At 41.3% G+C, this 19,444-nt stretch overlaps 1 long non-coding RNA gene across 1 annotated transcript in view; it reads right to left on the reverse strand.

Moving 5' to 3' along the window:
* Positions 1 to 18,249, reverse strand: part of LOC135964936 (uncharacterized) — a 31,276-nt gene extending 13,027 nt beyond the window's left edge. Inside the window, exons 1-3 of the long non-coding RNA XR_010577680.1 lie at positions 18,202 to 18,249; positions 11,285 to 11,376; positions 8,581 to 8,728 (exon numbers count right to left, since the gene is read on the reverse strand). This is a non-coding gene — a long non-coding RNA (uncharacterized lncRNA). The remainder of the gene's footprint in view (positions 1 to 8,580; positions 8,729 to 11,284; positions 11,377 to 18,201) is intronic.
* Between the last annotated feature and the right edge of the window lie 1,195 nt (positions 18,250 to 19,444).

Below are 19,444 nucleotides of genomic sequence, written 5' to 3' on the forward strand. Positions count from 1 at the left end.
CTGCAACAGTCCCTGGACCCTGCTCATTGGAATAGTTATGTTCACTGATGCAGCAGCAGAAACCTCTCTTGCCCAAGAACTCACAATGGTCCCTGGACCCTGCTGATCAGAATAGTTGTACTCACCAGTGCAGCAACAGAAACACTAGCTTTCCTCCTAGACCACAAGGAGGACCAAGGAAGGTCGGATTTAGTGGCCCTTACCAACACATTCTCGAAAACCTGCACCCTTGCCTGTCCTCCTATACCACAAAGAGGACTGAGAAAAATCAGATTTGCTGGCCCTTACCTATGCATTCTTGAAAACCGGTTAGAGTCCTAAGCATTCTCCTGTTAGTACTGGGACCTTACCCATGTCCTATAAAGACATTATGCCCCAAAAATGAAGTGGAGGGCCATACCCTGAGGGAAGAAAGGGATCTCCAGAGTTGGAAGAGTGATGCCTTTTGTCCTCATTTATATGAATAGGAAGGATACAATTTCTAAGGCTCCCCATCTCCTTGCTTCAGGAATAGCTTTTGTTAGGCCTGCTTGTCTGAGGAGGGATCCTAAAATTCCAGATAGTACCCCCTACAGTGGGGCTTTGGGCAAAAATTATGTCTTTCTGATTGGTGAGCCTGGGTGCCTAAAGAAGGTAACAGAGTCCTGGAGGTTATACTAGAAATCATTCTTGTAGGAGAAACTAGAAAAGCACCAGAGACAGGGAGTGGTTTTTCAAAGCAGGACTAGCCTCAGAGAAGAGAGGTGAGAGGAAGTTTGTCTGGCAGGCATTAGGATCCAGGAGGCAAGGGTCAGGATAGATAGGATAGATGGGTGAGTTTCGCTTGGGCAACATGACTTTGAGAGTTCTGCTCATGGCCGCAGGGTCAACCAACTTGTTGTCAGGACCCCGGAGCAGAATGGCTTTCCTCTCTGTCGACCCTTGACTCAGCCCGGAAGTACAGAAGACCAGAAGCTTCAGGCAAACCAACACTCCCAACTCTGAAGAGTTGGGGGTTGTTAGAGAGCCCCTTCCCAGAAAGCCTGACGCCCATGTCTTTAGTGTGGCAGCTGTGCTAGGTGTTTTTAACTGGCCGTCAGGTGCCCAGTATTTAACCCCCAAATTCTAAGGAAAATAGGACAGAATAGTAAGTGAAAGGGGTCCTATGGTACTCACCATTTGGCGACAGTCGAGTGTCCCTTGGTTGTTGCTGAAATGTCTCTGGAATTGGTTCCCTTCCAGTGGGTTCTTGGTCTCGGTGACTTCACGAATGAAGCTGCAGACCCCTCCGGTGAGTGTTACAGTTCTTAAATATAGTGTGTCCAGAGTTTGTTCCTTCAGATGTTCAGATGTGTCCAGAGTTTATTCTTTCTGATGGCTTCGTGGTCTTGCTGACTTCAGGAGTGAAGCTGTAGACCTTTGCAGTGAATGTTACAGCTCTTAAAGGTGACACGTCCAGAGTTGTTTGTTTCTCCTGGTGGGTTTGTGGCCTCACTGGCTTCAGGAGTGAAGCTGCAGATCTTCGTGGTGAGTGTTACGGCTCATAAAGGTAGTGTGGACCCAAAGAGTGAGCAGCAGCAAGATTTATTGCAAAGAGCGAAAGAATAAAGCTGCCACAGTATGGAAGGGGACCCAAGTGGGGTGCTGCTGCTGTCTCGGGTGGCCTGCTTTTATTCCCATATTTGGCCCCACCCATATACTGCTGATTGGGCCATTTTACAGAGAACCGATTGGTCCGTTTTTACAGAGTGCTGATTGGTGCATTTACAAACCTTTAGCTAGACACAGAGGGCTGATTGGTGCATTTCCAATCTTTTAGCTAGACAGAATAGTTCTCCAAGTCCCCACCAGACCCAGAAGCCCAGTCAGCTTCACCTCTCAATAGGATCCTGTAGGACCCAGCTACCTCTTAGGTCAAAGGGCTCCAGGTCTGAAAATTGGCTCCAGTGTGAGCATAAGCCACCAAATGGTAACTTGTTATTGGGGCAACTGTTTTCAGACTTTGACGCCTCCATTCTAACTTTGTTAGAGTCCTAAGCATTCTCCTGTTTGTCTTTTTAAATTAGAGATATTAAGTGGCACCTTGGTTGGCTGCTGTCAAGGGCAGTGTTCAGCAAACTATAGTCAGATCCAGCCCATCATGAGTTTTTGTGAATGAAGTTTTATTGGAACGCATTCATGCTTATTAGGCTCTTCATTCTTTCCCTTGCCATCTATGAGGGAAGCTTAGACATCTCTCCTTTGCTGAGGCTTGCCCATCATCTTTTCCTGGCTTTTAGGAGCCACTGCCGTCAAATTAGTTTGTCCTCTCCCCTGGGGCTTTGCTAGGGTGATAAAAACTGTATCCTGAGAAAATGCCCCAAATCAATGAATTCTTGGTTATCCAGCTTAACATTCTAGCCTCCTTGACCAAAATCCCTCAAGTCAAACCCCAGGAGTATTTCCAAGGTACTGCCAGTACATACCAGATAGTTGTCTTCTTTCTTTTTTCTTTTTCAACAGGGTGTCACTCTGTTGCCCAGGCTGGAGTGCAGTGGCATGATCAGGACTTACTGCAGCCTCTAATTCCTGACAGAGCAGGAGTATCACCATCTTGGGCAAGCACTGTCACTTTTAAATTCACCTGAATAAATAACCGCCTAAATCCAAAGGGCATCAGCCTAATTGCTAAGGTCAGCATGACCATAAATCACAAATAACATCTCCGACCAGAAACATTCCAAACTCCTCCCCAACCAGAAACATACTAGCCCTAAGGTAACCCACCTCCAGTCGGGAAGATGCCAGCCCTGAGATAACTCCCTTCCTGCTGGAAAGATGTCAGCCCCAAGATAACCTCCTCTCCACCCAGAGACGTTCCAACCTCACCATAAACGTCCTCCCACACAGAAACATTCCAAGCTTGTAATAAGCCCCTCACCCTAAAACCAATATATACTCTTCCTCTGTAAAAGAAAGCACTCCTGACCAAAATTGGCTGGAAGCCCCTCTCGGGTTTTTCTCTAAAATAAACCTGTCTTTGACTCTTAAGCTGCATTCTGTGTTTCTTTCCTCTTTCTTTAACTCTTACACTTCCCAGGCTCAAATGATCCTCCTGCTTCAACCCCCAAGTACCTGCACCATCTTGCCCAGCTAATTTTTTTGTATTTTAGTAGAGACTAGGTCTCCCTATGTTGCCCAGGATTATCTCAAACTCCTGAGCTCAAGGGATCCTCCTGCCTCAGCCTCCCAAATTGCTGCAATTACAGGCATGAGCCACCATGCCCCATCACATCTTGTTTCTTTCTGCGTAGATCTCTTTCTTGCCTTACAGGGCACACCCTGACTATATCTGTGTTATCTTGGAATTTCACTCTATCAGTCTGAGAGCAGGAATGGAGATGGAGACAGGTCTCAAGGGCTGTGTCTGTGTCTTTTGGTGAGGAAGATTCTGCAGCATCTTTCAGCATGGCCAAAGTACTAGCTCTTACTAGGGAAAGATGGGCCACCCATCCACGCCCAGAGGATGGGGGTGGGAATGTTGTAGAGTCAACATCACTAAGTATATCTCTCCAGATTTCCTGCCTAAAGGAGTGTTTAATGTCTCTGGTGCCCTGAGATCCTCATAATTAGGGCTTGAGCTTACCTTTTGATTGTGCCTGCCCTTCAGTTATAGGCAGTAAAGACTTCTTTATATGCAACCACTATTACCACTGGAGGCTCTATGGTTCCCACACTTAACTAGTAAGTGTGTATTAATGGCTCTCAGTCTCTCATTCCCCACTAACATGCAGTCAATGCACTTAGCCTTAGCCAGCCAATTGTGCTATAAACATATATATACAAACACACATATATATATACACACACACACACATATATATATTTGAGACAGAGTCTTGCTCAGTTGCCAGGCTAGAGTGCAGTGGTGTGATCTCAGCTCAGGCTGCAATCTCTGACTCCTGGGCTCAAGCGATTCCCCTGCCTCAGCTTCCTGAGTAGCTGAGACTACAGGTGCACACCACCACACTGGCTAATTTTTTTTGTGTATTAGTAGAGATGGGGCTTCACCATGTTGGCCAGGATGGTCTCAATCTCCTGACCTCATAATCCACCCACCTTGAGCTCCCAAAGTGCTGGGATTACAGGTGTGAGCCACTGTACCTGACCCAATTGTGCTATACTTGTAAGAAGTTTCCCTTGTATTTCCAAATGCAGATATCATCACACCCATCGCAGCATTTGCCCTGACAGGAACATTTTCGAGGGCCTCTACCAGTGAAATATTAGCAGTTGGACTGCACTTTGTTCCCAGAACCATATATGTGCTTCTGATCTGCCAAGTAGGTGAGTTAATTTTACAACTCCACCTTGCTGTCTGTTCTTTCAAACCACTCTTGGTACCACTTGTGTTAACGCAGATCCTCTGAGAAGCTGATATTGACAGGAGTAATATGCAAGGATTTTATTAAGGAAGATGCTTGTGAAAAGAAAATGAGAGCAAGAACTGGAGAAGGCTGGGAAAGATGTCAGGCTAGGAGGCAAGTGTGAATCTAAGTGAAAGTGAGAGGGAGAGAATGTTGGGTGGAACTGTCCTAGACTGTCATGCAGTCTAAAGAAGCTTCAACAAAGCCAGCAGGGATTCCTTGAGTTTACATTGCCAAAAGAGGAGCTTAATGTTTCCCAGAAATGAATCTGCTTTGGTAGCCCCACCACGCTCAGTCCTTGACAAGGGAGCAGTCTTGTCCAAGTAAGGTGTGGCCCCAGCCAAAATAAAGCAATGTATTTCAAAGCATAGCATCTGGGGCTCTGGTTGCACTCCTTATAGTGGGAGCTCTGCAAGTCACAATTTCATGGCTACCATAGAAAGTCAATGTAAGTTCAATCAAAGTCCTATGTGGTTTTTTTTTAATTGACAAACTAATTCTGAAATGTAAACAGAAAAGTGAAGGACCTAGCACACCTAAAACGATTTGGAAAGGGAACAAAGCTGAAGAACTTAGACAACCTAATTTTAAGACTACAGCAATCACATATAGGGTCATGTGTTGCTTAATGATGAGGACACATTCAGAAAAGCGTAGGTGATTTTGTTGTTGTTGTTGTGTGTGTGAACATCATAGAGTGCACTTATCAAACCTAGATAGTAGAGCCTCTTATATATCTGGGATATATGATCTAGCTTATTGCTCCTAGACTACAAACTTGTTCATCATGTTACTCTACTGGATACTCTAGGCAACTGGAACACAATGGTAAGTATTTGTTTATCTACACATACCTAAACATAGAAGAAAGTATAGTAAAAATATAGTATTATGGGACCACCATCCAGTATGCAGTCTGTCATTGGCCAAAATGTCATAGAGTGCATAACTGTACACATAAATCAATGAAATCAGTCTGACAGTACAGAGTCCAGAAATAGACCCCTGTCTACATGATCTGTTGCAGAGGTGTCCAAACTTTTGGCTTCCCAGGGCCACATTGGCAGAATGTGGCAGAATTGTCTTGGGTCACACATAAAATAGACTGACTCTAATGATAACTGATGAGCTAAAAAAATTCACAAAAAATCATACAATGTTTATGAATTTTTATTGGGCTACATTCAAAGCCAACCTGGGCTGCATGCAGCCCATGGGCCATGGCTTGAACAAGTGTGATCTGTTGGTTTTCAAAACAGTGCAAAGATTACTCAATAGGGAGAGATATTCCTTTCAAAAAAAGATGCTGAAACAATTGGATATTGAGGGGCAAAAAATGAACTTTGGTTCTTACCTCACACTACATATAAAAATTAACTCAAAATGGATCATAGATCTAAATAACAAATTGAAACTATAAAATTTCCACAAGAGGATATGAGGTCATCTTTGTTACCTTGGGTTAGGCAAAGATTTCTAAGAACATAAAAATCATGAAGGAAAAATTTGATAAACTTTATTGAAATTTAAGCAGCTGGGCACAGTGACTCATGCCTGTAATACGAACACTTTGGGAGGCTGAGGCTGGCAGATTGCTTGAGCTCAAGAGTTTAAGAGCAGCCTGGGCAACATGGTGAAAGCTTATCTTTACAAAAAAATTTTTAAAACTTAGCTGGCCTTTAGTCCTAGCTACTTGGGAGGCTGAGGTGGGAGGATCACTTGAGCCCAGGAGGCAGAATTTGCAGTAAGCCAAGATTGCACTGCTGCACTCCAACCTGGGTGACACAGCCAGACCCTGTCTCAAAAAAAAAAAAAAAAAAAAAAAAAAAAGAAAGAAATAAGAAAAAGAAAAGGAAAAAAGAAAGAAAGAAAGAGATTTAAAACTTTTGCTTTTGAAAATACACCGTGAAGACAATGAAAAGAAAATTCGCAGACAGGGAGAAAATATTTGCAAAACATATGTCCAGAATATATGCAGAATAGATAAAGAACTCTTACAAATCAATAATATGAAGACCACAGCCCAATTTCATTTTTTTTTTTAAATTTTGAACTGATATTTCACCAAAGAAAATATTTGAATGGCAAATAACATGAAAATATGTTTGATATTAATAGCCATTGGGAAATACTAAGTAGAACTACAATAATATCCTACTACATATGCACTGGAATATCTAAAATTAAAAAGTCTAACAATACCAAGTATTGCCAAGGATGTGAAGCCACTGGAATTCTTGTGCATTGCTGGTAAATGCAAAATGGTGCAACCACTTTGGAAAACAATTTGCCTATTTCATATAAAGTTAAACATACAGGTACCATTTAATCCAACAATCTCACACCTAGGCTTTTACCCAAAATAAAGGAAAATATACATTCACACAGACTAGTGAATTCATGTTCATAGCAACTTTATTCATAATAGCCCCAAATTAGAATCAACCTAAATTTTGGCATATCTGCATATTCACACAATGGAATTATTTCTCAGCAATAAAAAGGAATGAACTACCAATATACCCAACAACGTAGATAAATCTCACAACAATTATTCTAACTGAAAGAGTTCAGACACAAAAGACTATATGATTTTATTTATGTGAAATTCTAGAAAGGACAAAACTAGAGTAGCAGATCAGTGGTTCCCAGGCCTGGAGCTGGGGAAAGGAGACTGTTGACATGTGAGCACTGGGAAATGTTGTGAGGATGATGGAAATGTTCTGTATATCACGAGGTTGGTGGTGTAGGAGTTAAACAAAGAGGAAAGAACACAGAAAGCAGCTCAACAGTCAAAGACAGGTTTATTTTGGGGAATAAATCTGAGAGGGGCTTCTGGCCGATTTCTATCTCTTACAGACTAACAGTATATATTGGTTTTAGGGTGAGGGGGCTTATCACAAGCTTGGAATGTTTCTGTGTCCAGGGGAAGTTTATGACAGAGTTGGAATGTCTCTGGGTGGAGGGAAGGTTATCTTGGGGCTGGCATCTTTCCAGCTGGAAGGCAGGTTATCTCGGGGCTGGCATGTCTCTGGTAGGGGATGCTATTTGTGGTTTATAGTCATGCTGATCTTAGCCATTAGGCTGATGCCCTTTGGATTTAGGTGGTTTTTGATCAAGGTGAAACTTAAATGGTGGTGTTTGTCCAAGATGGCAATGCTCCTGCTCTGACAGGTGGTAGTTACCCAACTTCATGCACTTTGTCAAAATTCATTTAATTTTACACTTCAAAGTGGTGAATTTTGTTGTATATAAATTATACATCAATAGGCTAATTTTTTTAAGTAAAAGAAAATAAAATAATGGTGGAGACATAAAATGGAACCTGTGGTAATAATCTTAAGATTATTAACTAATTTTATTTAAAATTGACTTCTATTTAATGGACTGTGCATTTGTTTCTCAGGTTTCTAAGTGCTATCTTGAAAACAGAAGTCTAATAATTTACAAAATTGACTGTTCTCAATTCCAGGATGAAGTAGGAATTTTCTTCTGTGCATAAAGTGGATATCATTGAAACAACAACAGCACTGTCATAGTAGACCCAACAAAGACTTTCACTGGACTGTCTCTCCTACATTACGCAGGTCCATAATTCAGTGAAGCTATTTGGGGATAGTCATTACAATTCTACGTAAATCAGCAGTTCTTTACCAAGATGCCATAATCCATGGTTAGATTTTAGAACATCTGAGGACATGGAATACTGTATTATCTCCAATTATTTTTTGCTAAATATTAATTTTCTCAATAAGGCTTTTGACAAACATTTTGGGAATTAGCTCATGGTTGCGTTTCTTGGCATGGGCAATGCTATAAACTACTCAGTGGTGTGCATGACTACAGATGCCTAAAATCTTGAACTGATCATTGAGCTGGAGGTAGAAATAACCTATTTGTGGAAGTCAAGGTCTCTAACAAGGGAGGAGTCAGCTAGATTTATCCTTTACCATTCATTCTCCTTTTGTATTTTCAATAGGAGAAATATAGAGAAGTTAATGGCTTTTAGCAGTTCCATTCCCACTGCCTTTCAGAGATTGAGAAGCCTTGAGTCACTTGTATTTTTTTTGAGATTCAAGTGTATTAAATAAGGAAGATATGCCACAACAAGTCACTAAATATTGTGATAAATTAAAGTGTTAATAATTAATAACTTATTATGAATCAATAACCCATAGATCTACTGTATATTTACTTTCATTTGGAGATAAGTCAAAAGACTACATTTGAAGCCCCTTTTGAGCATGATGCCCTCAGCAGATGTCCCTCTTGCAGTCACTCATCCCACCCCCAATAGGTTCTATTCTTCTAGGGTTACCTATTTAATTGGGGTCAGTAAAGTCCTATGAAAAAGGAATGAATAATTATTTCTATATGCCAAGAACGCTTTTAAATGCATTACTTGTATTAACTCATTCACTTTTTACAAATGTTGTGAGAATAAGATTAATACTATGAGGTAAATCCTATTAGGTGAGGAAATGAAGATAGAATAGTCAGTAACTTGCCCAGGATAGTGGCTGGTAAGTGGCGGAGCTGACTCCAAAGTCTGTGCTCTTAACTGTCATGTTGGAGGTTGGATCATGTAAAGTAGCCAATTGTCAATCATGTGTGACTGACAAAATTGGCAATTTCATATGGCTCAACTTGACGTAATGCTCAGGTTGGCTGAAGCTATGTTTTTATGAACATGAATATATGGGGCACATTTGTTTCCATTGCCAGTCGAGAATACATATCAACCTTTTATCTCAATTTGACAAATCCAGAATTTATATCTGAGTTCTTTTTGCTCCAGGGCAAAGACATTTTAAAATTCATGTCTGCTTTGAGAAGGGGTTAGGGGCAGAGCTAGCTGATCAGAGATTAACAAAAGGAGGGACTTTCTAATGACTTGAGCTGTCACAGTTGGGCTGATGGTCACTATGGACAGTGGTGGGAGCTTCTGTCCTGGGAGGCACCCTCAGAGATGGGATATGCTATTACTCAATAAGTCTACCAAGGGTTCCTGCTTCATTACAACTCAGCCAGTACAGGAGTTGGACATCCATCAAGCTCCTGTATGCCTAGAATGTGGCAAGCTTGCTCTACTGGACTTTTTACTACGTGTGCTCTGTTTTCCTTCCTAGATGTCAACATTTAGAAATCATAGTCAAGGGGATTCTATTGAAAAATGGGAGGTTCCTTTTGCTCTGGTTGAACATTTTTGTAATTTCATGAAAGATTCAGAGCGAAATAGTGCTCTGTCTTTCAGAAGCACATTGAGAGTTGTTAAACTGCAGAGTCTAATTTTACAAAGTCCCTTCCTTGTTTCCACAGGTTACTAGCAACTATTTGTTTCTTTCCTCTGGACAGAGCCCAGAGAATTCATAAGATCTTCACCATTGGAATTTAGCAGACTTGCATTTGCTGGAAATTGACTCTGGAATGTTAACCGGATCAAGACCACACCCTTTGTTTACTTTTTTTTTTTTTAGACAGAGTCACTCAGTTGCCCAGGCAAGAGGCACCATCTCGGCTCACTGCAACCTCTGCCACCCAGGTTCAAGCAATTCTGCCTTAGCACTCCCGAGCAGCTGGGATTACAGGCATGCACCACCTCGCCTGGCTAAATTTTGTATTTTTAGTAGGGATGAAGTTTCGCCATGTTGGCCAGGCTTGTCTCAAACTCCTTTCCTCAAGTGATCCACCCACCTCAGCCTCCCAAACTGCTGGGATTACAGGCGTTACCCACCACACCCAGCCCTTTATTTGCATTTTATTGATTTACATTGTTTATCTGTGTTCACCCTAATAACAGAGATATATTCAGACTGCCTCTCTGCAGCCAGCCAAATCTGCAAATCCCTGACTTTAGCTGGAAGCCAAGGCTACTGCCAAGATTCCATAAATCAGTTCATTTGGCTCAGCCTGACTAGCAGGACCGCAAAGATGAACAATGCCTCCTAAAACAAAATCAAACTGTCCTGGAGGCTGCACAGAAAGAGATGGAGAACTGTCTCAGTCAATTCAGGGGCAGCATTTTTGCAGGGTAGAATTTTTTTTTTTTTTTCTTCCGAGATACCCAATGTCCCATTTACTGTGAAATTTGGTTTTGCTGATTACAGCTTGTAATGATCATTCGGCTCAGTGGATCATATCTGACTTTTCCAAAAGTCATTTTATGTGGGCACTAATGTGTTTGTCCCATGCTTATTCTGGTCAGTGGGGCATGCGGTTATAAGGATCAGATGGAAAGTAATTTCTTGGATTTCCCTTTGACGTTTCCAAAGGGAGGGAAGATTCTCTGTATCCCTCTGCGTACTCCCTGACACTGCGGAGAGTCCTGTGATGGCCTGATGCAGGAGATCCTATTTTCCACCCCCAGTCATTTGGCTGGTCCACCAGGAAGCTCTGCATTCCCAGGTTTTTGAGGCATGTCTCAGCCACAAATCACGAGGCTTACCTCTCAGCAAAGTCGTCTCAAGAAGAAACATCCGGAAGGCTGTCCTTGGATATCTGGGGCTGAGACAGGGATGCAATGCCCATCACCACTTCCCTAGTTTGCTATGGGAAGCTGATACCCCTTCCACCTTTCATTTGTCACCTTTTCTCACTCTGCTTATTGATCCTGAACAAAAGCGGCAGCTCAGAAGCTCTCATCCAGCAGAAGCGACTTAGAGCAGGACAGCAGGCCCGTCCACCCTGGCCTTCTCCCACCAGGCAGTCTGCATGGTTCCTGCCGAGCAGACTTATCCCTAATGGCCGGAAGCGCTCCTCTCTTTTTCCACCAACCCCAAACCCGAGGCAGACGCAAGTTTCTCCATTCCCCTTGTCTCACTTTACTCCTCTGCCTCCTGGGATCAGAATAATAATTTCTAGTTCTCTGGATTGGCTCTGCTTTGCAGTATATGACTCACTCTCTTTTCCTTTAAGCTTTCCCTTAATGTGGTCCACGCCTAAGGATGCTGGCTGGGTCTTTATCACAGGAGAATTTTCAGGTGTTCAGCAACTGAAGAAAAAAAAAAGACCTATTGAACGCTCCTTTCCCTGCTCCCAGTCAGGTCACACAGAGTTCTTGAGAGAAGAAAAACAGCAAATGTGAAACTGATGGCAGTCATCTTCTTAGAATAAAGGCCAAGAAATAGGAGTGATTTTTTGTGTTTGTGCATGCATGTATTTTAGTGGAATGAAAGAAACAGCCATGCCCTCAAACACCTCACTCGTGTTTATGCGGCTGGCCCCCACTGGAGGACATGTCTGAGATTGCATTCCGCGATATTTCACCAGTACCTTCAATAACCAAGTCTTCTTTTCACATCCAGATCGCACTGGAAACCCATTTACTTTATTCATAAAAGTATAACATATTCAGCCCTGAGCCTCCAGTTATTATCAGCATTTGCACATGACCAAGCATAGTCACTGAATTCTCTGCTCTTGCCATCACACATTTCTGAGCATTTTGAACTGTGATTTTTACTCTTTAACCTGGGGGCTCTTCAACTTTCCTAAAGTGGGGAAATCCAGATAAGAGTACCAGATCTTACGCTATCATATTAGCTAGGCGGAGGAAGCAAGAATTAGTGCAATAACAAAAGCCAGGTGAGATAATTAAAATCGTCTTAATCCCGTCACACTGAGAGGCGGATGTCAGCCCATTTCTTTTCCTTTCTCTTTCTTCTTCTTCTTTTTTTTTTTTTTTTTAACTGTGTAAGCTTCAGTTCTGATTTCATTTCAAACAGCCCTTCCCATCAGTGCTTGTTCTACAGATGTGAATCGGTGGAATGAATTAAGTTTTGCTCAAGGCATTTAGTAGAGTAAAATCTGCTTCTCAGAGGAGGGGAAATAAAGATGAAAAAATTTAGCAAAGAGCATCTACCCTACAATGCCAGGTAGGTAATAAAACATAAAGATGCTGAGAGAAAAGCACTCCCCAACCAAAGTGGGTCTATTAGAAGCAAGTTTTGACATGATTGCCGAACGAACCCTTCTGGAAAGGGTTAGGAAAAAAAATCACTTTCAAAAATCATTTGAGTATAAAAGTGAAATGAAAGTAGTCTTTTTAAAATGTAGTATTCAATGTGGACATAGAGTGGAAGGATGCAGTACAGTCATTAAGGGAGACAAATAGAGGGTGCGCCCAAAGGGCAGTGAGATGCCTGTCATGTGATGGTGTGGAAGACCTACTGTGAACAAAGACCCGGAAAAGCCCAGAAAACCAGGTGCGAAATCATTCCTTTATATTTCCTGGCCCTGTGGTGTAGGGATCAACCACAATGAAAGTCTATCAGGTTGAGTCCCAGCTCCACCGCCTTGGGGCATTCTGTTTCCCCATTTAGAGAATGAGTGAGAATAGTGAAGCCTGCCTCGGCCATCCCAGAGGATTGTCCCAACAATCCTAAGAGATCAAGATTAGGAGTTGTCTTTGCAAAGAGTGAAGAGAGCCAGGTGCAGTGGTGTCTGCCTGCAGCCCCACCTATGGGAGGCTCTACTGGGCCCAGGAGTTTGACACTGCAGTGTGTGATAATCACGCCTGTGAATAGCTACTGGGCTATACATAGCCTGGGCAATATAGAGATACCTCATCTCTCTCTTAAAAAAATTGCCTGGGTGCAGTGGCTCACGCCTGTGATCCCAGCATTTTGGGAGGGTGAGGTGGGAGGATTGCTTGAGGCAAGGACTTTGAGACCAGCCTGGGCACCATAGCGAGATCTCATCTCTAAAGAAATTTTAAAAATTATAGCCGGGTGTGGTGGAGTGTGCCTGTAATCTCAGCTACTCAAGGGCTGAGGTGGGAGGATCATTTGAGCCAGGAGTTTGAGGCTGCATTGAGTTATGATCACACGACTGCACTCCAGCCAAGGTGACATAGAAATACCTTGTCTCTAAACAAACAAACAAACAAACAAAACACTTCATTGAATTTTAAAAACTTTTTTAAAAGGATGAACATAGCTCTAAGGTAACCTCAAGTTGCACCCAAGCAACTATGATTTTTCAGTATTCTCATTAATTTTGGAAAATCTTTCTGGGCACACTCTTTAAAAGTGGGAAATATTTAACATATTTAAAAGTGGGAAATAAAGGAAGGTAGAAAGCTTAACTTTATTGGAGAGTAGTGAGAGGGTGGGGAAAAGAGATTTTGTTCTTGTTTTTGTTCCCAGCAATTTCAGCACGCTTTGGTCAATTTAGTCTTCTAAAAATGAAAATTTCAAAGAGAAGCAGCCAGAGTCATATTCCTAAGAGCACATCTGGTCATGCTATTCCTCTGTGTATAATCCCACAGTGGTGTCCTGAGACCTTCAGGAAAAGATTCAGTGTCCTTAGGATGGCATTCATGGCTCTGGATGGTGTGCCTTAGTGTGACTTCCCCATGCCATTTCCCATGCCTGGAGCATCCTGCTCTGCTCCCCTCTCCCCAACATCTGCCCACACCCACTCTGTGGTCTCCACCACCAGGAAACTGCCATGGGACATTCACCAGCAGGAATGAGTGGCCTCCGGGGTGTTCATGCCGGATGGCAAATGTTGACCTTTTCCCCTCTATTTGTGAGTGCTTTCAGAATAGCAAATATATCTTTCTTCTGGCTGTCTTTGGTATCAGGAAAATCAGGGGACACAGAATAAATGTCCTTTTATCTAAAGAAGAAAGGAAAGAAATTAATGTTGATTCTACAACTTTCCTATAGCTCTTCAATTTTAATCATATAAATGCCATTTTCATTGTTTTTGTCATATTTGTGAACCACCTGTTGTAATAGCATTTGCTTAATTATTTTGCTTTAATTAACAGCTCACTTTTAAAAACTTAAATGTAATTTGAGAGAAAATGTTTTATCACTTTACATACACTCCACGAAAGGAAGAACTGTGCTTTGTTAAGCACTGAATCCCTAGCACATTGAACTGAGCCTAGCACAAAGCAGGTATCCTACTCTGGTTTAATGACTAAGAGGAAAATTAGTACCACTGGCTACTAATACCTGGTAACATGAATAATAGATATAAAAAATGAAAGAATACTAATAATACAGTAATTGACCCCAAACCTAAGACTCACCTCTTCTTACGGTTTGGATCTTTGTCCCCCACCCCCCCTCCAAATCTCATGTCAAATTGTAATTCCCGGTGTTGGAGGCGAGGCCTGGTGGGAGGTGACTGGATCATGAGGGTGGTCTTTCACGAATAGTTTAGCAACATCCCCTTGGTGCTGTTCTTATGCAAGTGTGTGAGTTCTCATGAGATCTGGTTGTTTAAGATTGTGTAGCACCTCCCCCATCTCTGTCTTCCTCCTGATCCCGCCATGTGAACTACTCGCTCCCCCTTCACTTTCCACCATGATTGTAAGTTTCCTGGGGCCTCTCCAGAAGCGGAAGCTGCTATGCTTCCTGTACAGCTTGCAGAACCATGAGCCAATTAAAACCCTTTTCTTTATAAATTACCCAGTCTCAAGTATTTCTTTAGAGTAGTGAGGGAACTGACTAATACACCTCTCTCTGTTTAAAGGGGATGCCAGGATTACAGCAATGTTGGGACCCTCTAGAAACCAAGTGCAAATTTCTCCTTGATTAATTAAAAGGATTGAAAGATAACTGAAATGACTAGCTGCACACTGAGTAGTCTAGTGTCATTTCACACACAGTCATTCCATAATCATCGAGCACCTGTACCATGGGTCTTTCCCTTGGTTTGGGAAACATCACCTATGTTATTCCTTCAAGTTCCTACACCTTTTCTACAAAAGCTGACCAATAACGAGTTACAACCCATCAGGAGACTAAAACTATTCTGATAAACTCATTTAAATGGAAGTACAGACCCCAAGAGGACAGTAACTGTTAAAAAAAAAATCCTGGAGCTTCTTATATGTCAGTTTTGTATCACTCCCACCTCAATTTGTTTCTCTTGTGGTTAACAACACAACAACAAAAACCTTGCATCTGAAAAATATGTGCTTCTATTCATAATGTATGTCACTTTTTTTAAAAGACAGATAGTATCTCACTCTGGTTCTCAGGTTGGAGTGCAGTAGTGTGACCTTGGCTCGCTGCAGCTTCGACCTCCCGGGCTCAAATGATCCTCCCACCTCAGCCTCCCTACTAGTTGGGACCACAGGCATGTGCCACCATGCCTGTTTAATGTTTGTATTTTTTGTAGAGACACAGTTTCACCATGTTGTCCAGGCTAGCCTTGAACCACTGGGCTCAAGCAATCCTCCTGTCTTGGCCTCCCAAAGTGCTGGGATTACAGGTGTGAGCCACCATGCCCTGTTATGTCAGCTCTTACCGTATTAAAATACAAATACTTGGAAGAAGAATCACTAGATGGGGCGTGGTGGTGAGTTGCTTGTTAAGGAGCCCTGACTGTCCACAGAAATGTCACCTCCCCTTCAAGGTTATATCTTCCTCCTGTTGTTCCTTACCCTGTAACTAGTGCCTTCAGCACAGGCACAAAAACTTTCTTTTGGCTTGCCTTTATGTAGTTGAAGAAGGCACGACTATGCTAAGTGAAGAAAACAAATATTCGTAATATATGGATACCATATATGAAGCCTAAAAACATTCCAACACACAGAACATGTAAAATAGCTACCCAGGGAGATACAAACTTCTGGTAGAATGAGTATCTACCAGAGTGGAGAGATTATAGTTATCCCAAATGCGTACATGTGTTTACAAAACAACAGGAACAAAAACTTTGGGAAACACTGCTCTATCCCCAAAGGGCTACCTTTACTTTCCTACATCAAGACAAGGAAAGAGCTCTTTTGCTAAAAAATAAAAGCAAAGCAATAACAAGAAAAGCCAATTTAAAAAAAAGAAACAGAAATCCATTTGCAGTGAGATCTTAAAGCTTATTATCCAACAATAACCAGATATGAATTTGGGGTTGTGCTTCTCACATTCCCCCAAACTCCCTCTTGATCAATATTTTCTTTACTCTTTCTCAATGTTTCTCTTTTTATTTTTCCTTTCCAGACAATGGAACCTGTTACAGATGTTGTGTAGAGAGGAGCTACAGTGTGATCTGCACCAGACTTTCTCTAGTTAAGACTGAACTTATGGCTGGGTAGACAAAGTGGCTGCCTAGAAAGTGTATGACTTGAAGGCAGAAGGAAAAGGTCCCAACCTATATTAGTCCATGTTTATACTGCTATAAAGAACTGCCCAAGACTGGGTAATTTATTAAAAAAAAAAAAAAAAAAAAGAGGTTTAATTGACTCACAGTTCAGCATGGCTGGGGAGGCCTCAGAAAACTTACAATCACAGCAGAAGGTGAAGGGAAAGCAAGGCATCTTCTTCACAAGCTGGCAGGAAGGAGAGGTGCTGAGCAAAGGGGGAAGAGCCCCTTATAAGACTATCAGATCTTGTGAGAACTCACTCACTATCATGAGAAAAGCATGGGGGAAACAACCCCATGATTCAATGATCTCCACCTGGCCTCACCCTTGACATGTAGGGATTATTACAATTCAGGATGAGATTTGGGTGGGGACACAGCCAAACTATATCACTGCCATTCTCAGATATATCTTTTCCTTGGTCTCCTTGGAATCCCTAAATGATGGACTGACTGACTGCTTTGGACTGAAGCACCGGATGCCCTGTTGAAGTATAGGTGAAAGCTGAGAGTGGGTCACTGCCAGGGGAGTGCTCTGGCCTTTAGTTGTTAAATGCCAAAGCTGCATCTCACCTTAAGCCAACTGCCTGAACTCTCTTTTTATCTTTTTCATAGTTCCTAAGTAGTCACAATTCACTTTTATTCATTCATCCATTAATCCATTCATTTATTCAGCACGTTTATATTGAGGATCATTTACTTAGCATTATGCCCCAAAGATGCATTGTTGAAAAAGCCAGATTTTCCTGCCCTTATGGAGATAAAATGGACATTAAACAGCCAATTACACACAAATGCAATTACTATTGATTTTCTGATTCAATAATTATATATTAAGCAACTACTCTGTAGTAAGTACTATGCTTGGTGCTGGAAATTTAATAGTTAACAAAAATGTCACATTCTGTGCTTTCATGAAACGTGAAACTCATAGTCTAATCAAATATGACATAAGAGAATATAAAATTGCATATGAGGTAAGTGCTACAAAGGAGACACAGCTCTATGAGTATATATTACAATAAATGTAACTACAATAACTTGTAATAGATGTGCAATATAAAAAAGATGTCAATTACGACATCAATGACATAAAATGTAAGGGGGAATGAAAACAGTAGTTTTTGCATGTGATCAAAGTTAAGTGGTTATCAGCTTAAAACAAACTGTTATAAGATTGTTATTTAAGACTCATGGTAATCAGAAAGCAAAAATCTCTAGTAGAAAAACAAAAGATAAAGAGAAAGGAATCTAAGCATACCACTATACAAAAAAATAATAATCAGGCCAGGCATGGTGGCTCACGCCTCTAATCCTAGCACTTTGGGAGGCCAAGGTGGGTGGATCATGAGATCAGGAAGTTTGAGACCAGCCTGGCCAAGATGATGAAACCCCATCTCTACTAAAAATACAAAAATTAGCTGGGCACGATGGTGGGCACCTGTGCAAAAAGTAAAGTAGAGGTTCCTCTTCAAAGAGACTTTCCTCCCCATCTAATTAGGAATAAATAGTAACTTCTTTTAGAAGCAAAATTTATTCAAAGACCTGTGCTAACATTCTTAAATATCTGCTAGCCGTAATAAAGATATCAATGTACTTTATGTTCTTAGCTCTCCACAATTTAGCCTAAATATTTGCCCTGGCATGCTTATACTGGTTCAAGCAAGCATTAGGTCATAGCCTGTTCCTCTTCATTATTTGAAGGTGTTTTTACCTTTCTCAGCATTCCACAAGTTACTTGCTCCTTCCTTTGTTCTCCTCTGCCTTTGCCTCTTTTAAAAAGTTCTAAGTTTCTAGCCAATCGGGACAAATACAGAATGTGAGGTCCCGTTCCAGCCAACGGAAACTGGACACAGCAGTAGGGTGGAAGTAGGTAACAAATGATCCTGTCTCCTTTGGTGTATTCTTCGTGGCAAAACCACTGACATGTATACTCTTTCTGCAGAAAGTAAAAATGGCCTTGCTGAGGAAATTAAATTTATGTTCAAGTGCTATTTCTTTACAGCACCAGGGAACAAGCATTTCCAACAGCCTATAATCCTAGCTACTCGGGAGGCTGAGGCAGGAGAATCGCTTGAACCTGGGAGGCGGACATTGCAGTGAGCTGAGATTACACCACTGCACTCCAGCCTGGTGACAAAGCAGGATTCTGTCTCAAAAAAGCAAAACAAACAAACAGAAAAAAAAAACAAAAAATTAAATCATAAAGGAGAACTAGAGAGAAACAATGGAACAAACAAACTACAAAACAAGCAGAAAACAATCAACAAAATGGCAATGATAAGGCCTTACCTATCGATAATTACTTTAAATATAAATAGATTAAATTATCCAATCATAAAACATAGAAAGACTGAAGAGATTTAAGAAACAAAATTCACAATATATTGACTACAAAGGATTCACTTTAGCTTTTAGAATACACATAGGCTGAAAGCACAGGAATAGAAAAATACATTCTATGCAAATTGTAACCAAAAGAGAGCAGAGGTGGCTATGCATATATCAGACAAATGAGACTTTAAGTCGAAAACTGTAAAAGAGATAAAGTCATCATATAATGATCAAAGGGTCAGTTCATCAAGAGGATACAATGGTTGTAAAAATAGATGCACCCAACTTCAGAGCATCTAAATATATAAGACAAACACTAAGAGAACTGAAGAGAGAAATAGACAGCAACACAGTACTAGCAGGGCACTTTAATACCACACTTTCAACAATGACTAGATCATTCAAAAAGAAAATCAATAAGGCAACAGTGGACTAGAACAATACATTAGACCAAATGGATCTGAAAGACATATATAGAACATTCTATCCAACAACAACAGAGTACACATTCTTCTAAAGAGCACACAGAATATATTCCAAAATAGAACATATGTTAGGCCACAAAACCAGTCTTAACAAATTGAAGAAGATTGAAGACATATCAGGTATCCTTTCCAACCACA

The sequence above is a fragment of the Macaca fascicularis genome, chromosome 9 (assembly GCF_037993035.2).
Source record: "Macaca fascicularis isolate 582-1 chromosome 9, T2T-MFA8v1.1".
Taxonomy (NCBI): Eukaryota; Metazoa; Chordata; class Mammalia; order Primates; family Cercopithecidae; genus Macaca; species Macaca fascicularis.